Genomic DNA, 12,999 nt, shown 5'->3' with positions numbered 1-12,999 from the left:
ATGTTGGGGAGGTCCAGAACCTGGTGTCACAGTCTAAGGATAAGGGGTAAGCCATTTAGGACCGAGATGAGGAGAGACTTCTTCACCCAGAGAGTGGTGAACCTGTGGAATTCTCTGCCACAGAAAGTGGTTGGGGCCAATTCACTAAATATATTCAAAAGGGAGTTAGATGAAGTCCTTACTACTCGGGGGATCAAGGGGTATGGCGAGAAAACAGGAAGGGGGTACTGAAGTTTCATGTTCAGCCATGAACTCATTGAATGGCGGTGCAGGCTAGAAGGGCTGAATGGCCTGCTCCTGCACCTATTTTCTATGTTTCTATGTTTCTATAAGGGAACACGCCCAGACCCCACGGCCATTGACGGAATCAACTGCCACTCCCACTTCAATCCCCAGACCAGACCAGCCTCTGAAGAGGCCCAAGCTGGGCCTTCCACATTACCACCCTATCAAGAAGTGCGCATTACCCGAGATGTTTGAAAGAATAAGCTTGATACCAACCCGAGAAACGCTGCGCCAGTGCCTGCGGGCAGGGGTGGAGTCAACAAGACCAAGCGCAGTGGGTGGCCTTAGAATAAGGTGGAGGAGAGATGGATGCAGCCTTTCTTTGCTGTTCTTGCTGTTGTTACTGTTGTAACTGTTCTCAAATTAAAAGCTTTTTATAAGTTATGTAAATTTACAAGTTTAAAAGTTTGTAAGTGATCTTAAAGATTTTAAGTGATCTTAGAATTTGTAAGTGATCGTAAAGTTTGTAAGTGATCTTAACTGAAAACTTTAAAGTTTGATACAAGAATATTTGTCATAAAGTTAAGTAGAAACAAGTGTTAAATTTTTGGATAAAATATATTTTAAATTATAACTGAATCATTTCCATTATTTATTCCATTATTAACACAACTTTTTGAACTAAAGAAGAATCATTTCCATTATTTTAACACAACACATTACGGAACAGGTCCAAACAGTAAACATGATCCATGTGGAATAGTTGCCGCTGAGCCTTCAGGCAGCAAAGCGTTTACGGATGAGCTGCTGGCGCAAGGCTCGAGCAATCGGTAAAGGGGCACGATGGCCTGCCCTCTTCCGCTGTCATACTCCGGGTTCAAGTAGTTGCATGGCTTCCTCGTCCCCCTCCTCCTCCTCATCATCTGTATCTTCCTCCTCATCATCAGCCACTATCACCTCAGGTGGGTCTTCTATTACCAGCTGCTGCTGCCTCATGATGGCTAAGTTATACAGTATGCAGCACACAACAGTGAACTGACCGACAATCTCAGGGGAGTATTGCAAGTAGCCTTTGGAATGGTCCAGGCATTGGAAATATTGTTTCAAGATGACAATGGTCCTCTCTATTATGCGGCATGTCACAATGTGCGACATGTTATATTCTCGGTCAGCTTCCATCTGGGTTACGTGTAGGGGCATCATGAGCCAGGTGGCGAGGCCGTACCCTTTGTCTCCCAGCAGCCAGCTCTGCTCTTCTGGCTGCTGCTGAAACATGGCAGATATAGCATTCTCGTGTAGGATGAACACATCATGGTTGCTCCCAGGGTATCTCGCATCAACTGACACGATGCGATGCATGTCGTCACACACGAGCTGCACATTCACGGAGTTGAAGCCTTTTCTGTTCCTGTACATCTCAGAATCTTCCAAAGGTGCTTGCAAGGTGATATGGGTACCTTTGGGAAGCCAGCAATGCTGGAGAAGCCCACAGCCTTTTCACGCATTGCCTGGGCAGTCATGGGGAACTTTATGTGGTCATTCATCTGGGCATATAGAGCAGCAGTCACTGCCGAATGTGTTGCATGTTGAGAAATGGTGCACACATCCCCAGTTGTGGCCTGGAACGAACCAGATGCATAGAATGAAAGTGCAGCTGTAACCTTCACTTCAACTGACAAAGCAGTCCTCCTGATGCTTCTAGGTTGCAGGTCTGTTTTTACTAACTCACAGATCTCAGTTACAACTTATTTGCAGAAACGCAGCCTTCTCACACAGTCTGCATCACTCAGGTGCAAGTATGAACGCCTGTCTCGATATATCAAACGTGTGTAAGGGCTCCTGCCCATCACCCTACGTGCTCTGAGGTCCTCATGCGATGACGTTGAATCAATCGTCTCCTCCGCAGCACCATCATGCAGAAGGCTTGCTCAAGGTATGACATGGTCAATATTGTCCCATAATTAAATTGTACCTTTGCAAGAAGTTTAAAACAGCAGGACAAGGAGTTAAAGCTTCTCCTCTCTCTCTCCCCAAGGTCGATGCCCTAGTATGGACAACACCCTGGTCTACGCATGTGCAATAGTCTTGCTTAGAATGGGAAGCTAGGCATTCAATGAGGACATTTGGGGCAACGTAGTCTAATGCAATTCTTTAATTTTTGATTTTTTTCAAAGTACCGCCCCACCACCGACTGAACGTCTCCTCACCGGGCTCGAGGGTCGGCCGGCAGAATCGCTCCCTCACCCGGACACGGGCTCGGCAAACACACCCCGCCCCGCCCGGGCTTCTTTTGAAGCTGCTGCATAGTGTAAGGCTTCTCATCCCTTCAGTTCAGCTCCCCCACCCCCCCCCCCAGGTTCTTATGAAGCCAAGCCCTGAGCCCCTGTGTCCGGGCGAGGGACCGATTCTGCCGACCGATGCTCCAACCCTCGAGCTAGGTGAGGAGATGTTCGGTGGTGGCGTGGCACTTTGAATAAAATCCAAAATTAAAGAATTGCATTAGACTTCCATTTTTCCCGTTTTGAGTTTGAAAAAATTAAGTCTCATGATGCATATTTAATGTGCTCTTGACTCCCTCCAAAACTTCGCATAAAAACAATGGTGTCTTTCTGCACCAATTTTTTAATGTGTGCTGGTTTTTCTTAAGTGCCCAGGAGATTTTTTGGGAGTGGTCACATACGTCGTCCTCGGAAAAATATAAGTTGGCCAAACTTGCATAAATCTTAAAAACAGACATCAGGTTACGAAAAAAAATCCTAACCTAAAAAAATCGTAACTAACTGAGTTATGCTGGCGCAGAAACTTTTTTATTTAGGCCCAAAAAAGCAGCACATGCCAAAAAAAATGGCACTGATAACTGGGGAAAATTGAGTCCGGTATCCTTGTGCTAGAGAGGAGAATAACCAGCAAGGGTTCCTGCCCTTCTTCATTATCCACTGACCCCTGCTGCAAAACGCACATCTGTGAATGTCTGGTGAGAAAAGGATTGGCAGCAACTATGATGTTTCCCCAATGGTTAAATGGCCAGACGACTAACCTCATGGGTGAAGAGTCGTCCCTTGGTCGAGACACTGGACAGCTGCTGACATCTCTGGACAGTATCCCAGCAAGAGTGGATAGGAACAGTGGGTGCGGGGGGAGGGGGATGAAATGTCCTTCAGTTCATTATACATTACAAATACAAATTACAAATAATAAAACAGTAAAGGCACAAATGAAGTACTGAAAGAGACATATGGATGTCTGGGATTGTCCTCGTGTTGGCAAACAAAACGCACTTCAAAACTCACAGCATCTATAGCGAGCCCCCTGTCTTTATCTCAGTTCAAATTTAAAAATGTTACCTACAATGGAATGGACCAGTTACACAGCTAACTCTGAGGGGAGGCATCTCCAGAGCCTAGATTTGTTTAATTGTGCACTTACTGCGTGTCTGCTGAGATCAGAATGTCAGCCAGCCATGGTGATTCAGGGCTTTTAATTCAGTGCGAGTTTGACTGCCAGTTTACACTGCAATCCCTCCAAATTGGACCCGGTAGGATTTGCACCACTTGAACTGTCACTTGGATGTCAGATTTTGGCAACTTCTCGGTCGTCTGCTGTCTCTAATTAGCCACAGAGAGCAAGGCCTCACAACCTTCCATGCAGCTTAGAACAAGGCTTCGGGAGACAGAACCACGAGGGAAAGGGTTAAACTCAACTCGGGCAGTTTGTTAACATGTAGGAATTTTCTTGTTTACAAGCAAGAAAGTTCTGATCGAAGGGTGATTTTTATGTCTTGGCTGCATTTTAACAGTCTCCTAAACAGCACCATATGGTGCACCACACTGGTTTATTTTTAGACACACATTCAGTTTTGAACGACAATATGACTGAACCCAGCTGCAGATGTGGTGGTGAGCAGTAGAAATGACACACAGGATGCTTCTTCTCCTGATGGTTCTGTTCGCAAATTCATTCCCCAGTGGTGAACTGAATCGTACAGGGCAGTAAGGTCCCAGGATAGTGGGAGAGAAATAACAATGAGATAAAATAAAACATAGGAAGGAACATTGAAGCTGGAGTAAACCATTCAGCCCCTTGAGCCTGTTCCGCCATTCAATTAGATTGTGGCTGACTTGTATCTTCACTCTATCTACCCAACTTGGTTCTGTCACCTCTAATACCCTTGCCGAACAAAAATCTAGCAATTTCAGTTTTGAAATGTTTAATTGTCCCCCGGCCTCAACAGCTTTTTGGGAGAAAGAGTTCCAGATTTCCACTACCCTTTGTGTGCTTTCTGACATCGGCCCTGAATGGTCTAGCTTTAATGTTAAGGTTAAGGCCCCTTTGTTCTGAACTCCTCCGCCACCCCCCCCCCCCCCCACAACCAGAGGAAATAGTTTCTCTATATCTACCCTATCAAATCCTTTAATCATGTTAAGGGCAGTATTTGAGCGAGTGTGGCATCAAGGAGCCCCAGTAAAATTGAAGTCAATCAGAATCAGGGGGCAACTCTCCACGAGCTGCAGTCATACCTAGCACAAAGGAAGATGGTTGCGGTTGTTGGAGGCCAATCATCTCAGCTCAAGGACATTGATGCAGGAGTTCCTCAGGGAAGTGCCAAGGCCCAACCATCTTCAGTTGCTTCATCAATGACATTCCCTCCATCATAAGGTCAGAGGTGGGGATGTTCGCTGATTATTGCACAGTGATTTGTTTTATTTGCAAGTCCTCAGATAATAAAGCAGTCCATGCCCGCATGCAGCAAGACCTGAACAACATTCAGGCTTGTGCTGATAAGTGGCAAGTAACATTCGCACCACACAAGCGCCAGGCAATGACTATCTCCAACAAGAGAGAGTCTTACCACCTCCCCTTGACATTCATGGCATTACCATCATATAATCCTCTACCATCAATATCCTGGGGGGGTCACCATGACCAGAAACTTAACTGGAATGGCCACATGAATACTGTGGCAACAAGAGCAGGTCAGTGCTCTGCAGCAAGTGTCTCACCTCCAGACTCCCCAAAGCCTTTCCATCATCTACAAAACACAAGTCAGGAGTGTGATGGTATACTCTCCACTTGCCTGGATGAGTGCAGCTCCAACAACACTCAAGAAGCTCAATGCCATTCAGGACAAAGCAGTCCACTTGATTGGCATTCCATCCACCACCTTAAACATTCACTCCCTCGTACCATGGATGCAGTGTGTACCATCTACAAGATGCACTGCAGCAACTCGCCAAGGCTTCTTCGACAGCCCCTCCTAAACCCACGACCTCTACCACTTAGAAGGGCAAGGGTAGCAGGCGCATGGGAACACCACCACCTCCAAGCTTCCCTCCAAGTCACACACCATTCTGACTTGGAAATATATCGCCGTTCCTTCATCGTCACTGGATCAAAATCCTGGAACTCCCTCCCGAACAGCACTGTGGGAATATCTTCATCACATGACGGCAGCGGTTCAAGAAGGCGGCTCACCACCACCTTCTCAAGGGCAATTAGGGATGGCCTTGCCAGCGACGCCCACATTCCGTGAATGAATGGAAAAAAAAACTCAATTAGATTACCCCTTAATCTTCTATACTCAAGGGAGGGGAAGCCCAGTCTATGCAACTTATCCTCATAGTTTAATTCTTTTAGCCTTAGTATCATTCTGATGAATCTGCATTGCACCCCCTCTAAGGCCAATATATGCTTCCTAAGGTCCGGTGTGCAGAACTGAATGCAGATTGTCAAGGGTCCTCATTTACATTACAACATTGCTGGGAAGGTTGGAGCTGGATCAGCAGAACCGTTGAATTGTGCTCTGTAATTGCCCCTTCTTTCCCCCCAACTCTCATTGAAAGTCACTGCTGTCACAAACATCTACTCCACCGGTTCTCAGCAGGCTCCAGTCATTATGCAGCAATCTGTCAGTCATCCATATCCCAGCTGAATGCAGGCCACTGATGCACTGCTAATGAGGGGTGCTCAATGCATTTCCCTGAAACAGAACGGCAGCAGATAACCACTCAACCAAGAGCTTATGCCTGAGCTGGTTTTCGTATGGTACTTAACACTGCACAGGAGTTGAGATCTCTGCACCTACACAGTCGTTGTGTATGTGAACGGGCAAGGATTCTCTGTTTAATATCTGTACAAGCGTTTGGGAATGCTCTGTGTGCCATTACCCAAGTGCACAATAACCCAGGCTCCACACAGGATGCATTCTTTCAGACTCAGTGCGCTGTGCTCAGGCTGCTTGTGGGACACACTGGATGGTCACGTGGAGATCATGAATATGGAACGAAGTCATGGGCGATGACTCCATTACATAATCCACAGACTGCTGCAAAGCAGAGATAAAAGACGGTACATCCATTTACACAGTTAAAGAAATAGGGGATGTTGAATGTGCACGCCATTGTCTTGGCAGATCAGGTGGTGCTTCTCACTAAGCCCCACAAAAGCACAATTAAGTATTGCTAAATGTTATTTACTGCACAATTTGGACAGAAAACAGAGAGTAGGAATAAACAGGGCATTTTAGGGTTGGCAGGCTGTAACTAGTGGGGTGTCGCAAAGATCGGTGCTTGGGCTCCAGCTATTCACAATCTATATTAATGATTTGGACAAGGGGACCAAATGTAATATATCCAAGTTTGCTGATGATACAAAGCTAGATAGGAATGTAAGTTGTGAGAAGGATGCAAAGAGGCTTCAAGGGGATATATACAGGCTAAGTGAATGGGCAAGAACATGGCAAATGGAATATAATGTGGATGTCATGTATCTTACATTATTATATATAACTGTATCCTAACATGCTTATACATGACTGTAATAAGATATGACCTGTAACCACCAGCATACCTTACCACCAGGGGTGCACTTGCAAGAGACAGGTATATAAGGACAGGTCTCAGGCAAGTGCAGCATTCCAGAGCTGTGAAATAAAGGTGCAGGTCCAGAGTGACCTTGACTTCACTACATGCCTCGTGTGAATCTGTACTGAGGGGACAGGACTTTACAGTGGCGACGGGTTACGGGATTACAGAATCCACAAAATGGCGAACAACGGATCAGATGAAAAGTACAATGCGGGAGACAATTGGGAGGACTTTATAGAAAGGCTCCAGCAAAACTTTGTAACCAAAGACTGGTTAGGCGACGATAAGGCAGACAAGAGAAGAGCCCATCTCTTGACCAGCTGTGGCTCGAAACATATGCTTTAATGAAGAATAGTCATAATTCTCATAACTGGATCAAAGGATTGTGGATTTAACACCTCACACCAGGACTTGAGTACATAGCCTTGGCTGACACTTCAGTGCAGTACTGAGGGACTGCCGCATTGTCAAAGTTTTCGGCCCTTTGTCTCTCCAGGTGGACAATCATTAAAGATCCCAGGGCAATATTCTTTCCTCAACCAACACCACCAAAAGCAAATTGACTGGTCATTTATCTCACTGCTGTGTGAGGGATCTTAGTGTGAACAATTTGTCTGCTGTAGTTCCCGAATCAACGTCCAACAATGAATTATTTGCCTCTGAAGGACTTTGAGGATGTGAAAGGTGCAATATAGAACATAGAACATAGAAAATAGGTGCAGGAGTAGGCCATTCAGCCCTTCGAGCCTGCACCACCATTCAATAAGATCATGGCTGATCATTCACCTCAGTACCCCTTTCCTGCTTTCTCTCCATACCCCTTGATCCCTTTAGCCGAAAGGGCCATATCTAACTCCCTCTTGAATATATCCAATGAACTGGCATCAACAACTCTCTGCAGTAGGGAATTCCACAGGTTAACAACTCTCTGAGTGAAGAAGTTTCTCCTCATCTCAGTCCTAAATGGCTTACCCCTTATCCTAAGACTGTGTCCCCTGGTTCTGGACTTCCCCAACATCGGGAACATTCATCCTGCATATAACCTGTCCAGTCCCGTCAGAATTTTATTTGTTTCTATGAGATCCCCTCTCATCCCCCTAAACTCCAGTGAATACAGGCCCAGTTGATCCAGTCTCTCCTCATATGTCAGTCCTGCCATCCCGGGAATCAGTCTGGTGAATCTTTGCCGCACTCCTTCAATAGCAAGAACATCCTTCCTCAGTTTAGGAGACCAAAACTGAGCACAATATTCCAGGTGTGGCTTCACCAAGGCCCTGTACAACTGCAGTAAGATCTCTCTGCTCCTATACTCAAATCCCCTAGCTATGAAGGCTAACATACCATTTGCCTTCTTCACCGCCTGCTGTACTTACATGCCGACTTTCAATGACTGATGTACCATGACACCCAGGTCTAGTTGCACCTCCCCTTTTCCTAATCTGCCATCATTCAGATAATATTCTGCCTTCGTGTTTTTGCCACCAAAGTGGATAATCTCACATTTATCCACATTATACTGCATCTGCCATGCGTTTGCCCACTCACCTAACTTGTCCAAGTCACCCTACAGTCTTTTAGCGTCCTCCTCACAGCTCACACCGCCACCCAGCTTAGTGTCATCGGCAAACTTGGAGATATTATACTCAATTCCCACATCCAAATCATTAATGTATATTGTAAATAACTGGGGTCCCAGCACTGAGCCCTGCAGCACCCCACTAGTCACTGCCTGCCATTCTGAAAAGGACCCATTTATCCCGACTCTCTGCTTCCTGTCTGCCAACCAATTCTCTATCCACTATCCAGTACATTACCCTCAATACCATGTGCTTTAATTTTGCACACCAATCTCTTGTGTGGGACCTTGTTAAAAGCCTTTTGAAAGTCCAAATACACCACATCCACTGGTTCTTCCTTGTCCACGCTACTAGTTACATCCTCAAAAAATTCTAGAAGATTTGTCAAGCAGGATTTCCCTTTCATAAATCCATGCTGACTTGGACCGATCCCGTCACTGCTTTCCAAATGTGCTGCTATTTCATCTTTAATAATTGATTCCAACATTTTCCTGACTACTGATGTCAGGCTAACCGGTCTATAATTACCCGTTTTCTCTCTCCCTCCTTTCTTAAAAAGTGGTGTTACATTAGCCACCCTCCAGTCCATAGGAACCGATCCAGAGTCGATAGACTGTTGGAAAATGATCACCAATGCATCCACTATTTCTAGGGCTACTTCCTTAAGTACTCTGGGATGCAGACTATCAGGGTCCGGGGATTTATCGGCCTTCAATCCCATCAATTTCCCAAACACAATTTCCTGCCTAATAAGGATTTCCTTCAGTTCCTCCTTCTCACTAGACCCTCGGTGCCCTAGTATTTCCGGAAGGTTATTTGTCTCTTCCTTTGTGAAGACAGAACCAAAGTATTTGTTTAACTGGTCCGCCATTTCTTTGTTCCCCATTATAAATTCACCTGAATCTGACTGCAAGGGACCTACGTTTGTTTTCACTAATCTTTTTCTCTTCACATATCTACAAAAGCTTTTGCAGTCAGTTTTTATGTTCCCAACAAACTTCCTCTCATACTCTATTTTCCCCCTCCTAATTAAACCCTTTGTTCTCCTCTGCTGTATTACAAAATTCTCCCAGTCCTCAGGTTTGCTGCTTTTTCTGGCCAATTTATATGCCTCTTCCTTGGATTTAACACTATCCTTAATTTCCCTTGTTAGCCATGGTTGAACCACCTTCCCCATTTTATTTTTACTCCAGACAGGGATGTACAATTGTTGAAGTTCATCCATGTGATCTTTAAATGTTTGCCATTCCCTATCCACCGTTAACCCTTTAAGTATCACTCGCCAGTCTATTCTAGCCAATTCACGTCTCATACCATCGAAGTTACCTTTCCTTAAGTTCAGGACCCTAGTCTCTGAATTAACTGTGTCACTCTCCATCTTAATAAAGAATTCTACCATATTATGGTCACTCTTTCCTAAGGGGCCTCACACAACAAGATTGTTAATTAGTTCTTTCTCATTACACATCACCCAGTCTAGGATGGCCAGCCCTTTAGTTGATTCCTCAACATATTGGTCTAGAAAACCATCCCTAATACACTCCAGGAAATCCTCCTCCACCGCATTGCTACCAGTTTGGTTAGCCCAATCAATATGTAGATTAAAGTCGTCCATGATAACTGCTGTATTGCAGCTACCCTAATTTCTTGTTTGAGAACAAAAGTTTGTTCTCAATTGGTCAGTTGTTTCGATGCTGTTTGTAGAATCATTTCTTTATTCATTCTCCGGATATGGGCTTCGCTAGCAAGGCAGGCAAGTATTGCCCTTCAGAACGTAGTGGTAAGCCGCATTCTTGAACCGCTGCAGTCCGTGTGGTGAAGGTACTCCCACAGTACTGTTAGGGAGGGAGTTGCAGGATTTTGACCCAGTGTCACAATTACTGCGCTGTGCATAAAATAACTGTCTATATAAGCACACTGATTGCACTTCAAAGACATTCATCGTGTTTGAAGTGCTTTGGAATGTATCTGAGAGACGTGATAAAGTGCTATATAAGTGCAATCAATGGGCTGAAAATGTAATGGATGATTCTTTTTTTTTAGTGATTTGAATGATTTTTCGGTGACAAAAGTGAAAGATAAGCTCCCTCTCACAGTTCAGTTGGTAAGTGTATTCGCCAGTGAAGAACAATGCCATACAGACTAAAGTACCCCTGTGATCAATCCCTTGTGTATGCTGAGCTAGCCATCTCAGCTGAGATAGCAGTGGGAAAATAATCAGTCTGGGATCAGCCGTGGCTCAGTGGGCAGCACTGTCACCTCTGGATCAGAAGGTTGCGGATTCAAGTCCTACTTCAGAGACTTGTGCACAAAAATCTAGGCTGACACTCCAGTGCAGGTGCTGAGGGAGTGTTGCATAAGAACATAAGAAATTATAGCAGAAATAGGCTATCTGGCCCCTCGAGCCTGCTCTGCCATTCAATAAGATTATGGCTGATCTGATCATGGACTCAGGTCCACATTCCCGCCCGCTCCCCATAACCTCTTATCCCCTTATCGTTTAAGAAACTGTCTATTTCTGTCTTAAATTTATTCAATGTCCCAGTTTCCACAGCTCTCTGAGGCAGCGAATTCCACAGATTTACAACCCTCTGAGGGAAGAAATCTCTCCTCATCTCTGTTTTAAATGGGGGGCCCCTTATTCTAAGATCATGTCCTCTACTTCTAGTCTCCCCATCAGTGGAAACATCCTCTCTGCATCCACCTTGTCAAGCCCCCTCATAATCTTATACGTTTTGATAAGATCACCTCTCATTCTTCTGAATTCCAATGAGTAGAGGCCCAACCTACTCAACCTTTCCTCATAAGTCAACCCTTCATCCCCGGAATCAACCTAGTGAACTTTCTCTGAACTGCCTCCAAAGCAAGTATATCCTTTTGTAAATATGGAAAACAAAACTGCACGCAGTATTCCAGGTGTGGCCTCACCAATACCTTATATAGCTGTAGCAAGGCTTCCCTGCTTTCATATTCCATCCCCTTTGCAATAAAGGCCAAGATACCATTGGCCTTCCTGATCACTTGCTGTACCTGCATACTATCCTTTTGCGTTTCATGCACAAGTACCCCCAGGTCCCGCTGTACTGCGGCACTTTGCAATCTTTCTCCATGTAAATAATAACTTGCTCTTTGATTTTTCAAAAATGACCCAGCCTCCACTGCTCTCTGGGTTGGAGAATTCCAAAGATTCACGACCCTCTGAGAGAAGAAATTCCTCCTCATCTCAGTTTTAAATGGGCGACCTCTTATTCTGAGACTACACCCCCGAGTTCTAGATTCCCCCATGAGGGAAAACATCCTCTCTGCATCTACCCCGTCAAGCTTCCTCAGAATCTTATATGTTTCAATAAGTTCACCTCTCAGTTTTCTAAACTGCAATGAGTATAGGCCCAACCTGCTCAACCTTTCTTCATATGACAACCCCTTCATCTCAGGAATCAATCTCGTGAACCTTCTCTGGACTGCCTCCAATGCAAGTATATCGCTCTTTGAATAAGGAGACCAATAGTGTACACAATACTCCAGGTGTGGTCTCACCAATACCCTGTACAGTTGTAGCAGGACTTCCCTACTTTTATACTCTATCCCCTTTGCAATAAAGGCCAACATTCCATTTGATTTCTTAATTACTTGCTGTACTGCATGCTAACTTTTTGAATTTCATGTACAAGGACCCCCAGATCCCTCTGTACTGCAGCATTTTGTAATCTCCATTTAAATAATAATTAGCTTTTTTATTTTTCCTTCCAAAGTGGATAACCTCATATTTTCCCACATTATACTCCATCTGCCAAATTGTTGCCCACTCACTTAGCCTATCTATATCCCTTTGCATATTATTTGCATCCTCCTCATAACTTGCTTTCCCACCTATCTTTGTATCATCAGCAAATGTGGCTACATTACACTCGGTCCCTTCATCCAAGTCATTAATATAGATTGTAAATAGTTGAGGCCCCAGCACCAATCCCTGCGGCATCCCACTAGTTACTGTTTGCCAATGAAAATGACCCATTTATCCCGACACTCTGTTTTCTGTTAGTTAGCCAATCCTCTATCCATGCTAATATATTACCCCTAACCCCGTGAGCTCTTATCTTGCGCAGTAACCTTTTATGTGGCACCTTATCGAATGCCTTCTGGAAATCCAAATACACGACATCTATTGGTTCCCTTTTATCTATCCAGCTCATTACATCCCCAAAGTACTCCAGCAAATTTGTCAAACATGATTTCCCTTTCATAAAACCATGCTCACTCTTGTTGACTGCATTATGATTTTATAAATGTTCTGCTACTACATCCTTAATAATGGACTCCAGCATTTTCCCAAT

This window comes from Pristiophorus japonicus, chromosome 17, assembly GCF_044704955.1.
Source record: "Pristiophorus japonicus isolate sPriJap1 chromosome 17, sPriJap1.hap1, whole genome shotgun sequence".
Taxonomy (NCBI): domain Eukaryota; kingdom Metazoa; phylum Chordata; class Chondrichthyes; family Pristiophoridae; genus Pristiophorus; species Pristiophorus japonicus.
This window is presented reverse-complemented; position numbering follows the sequence as displayed.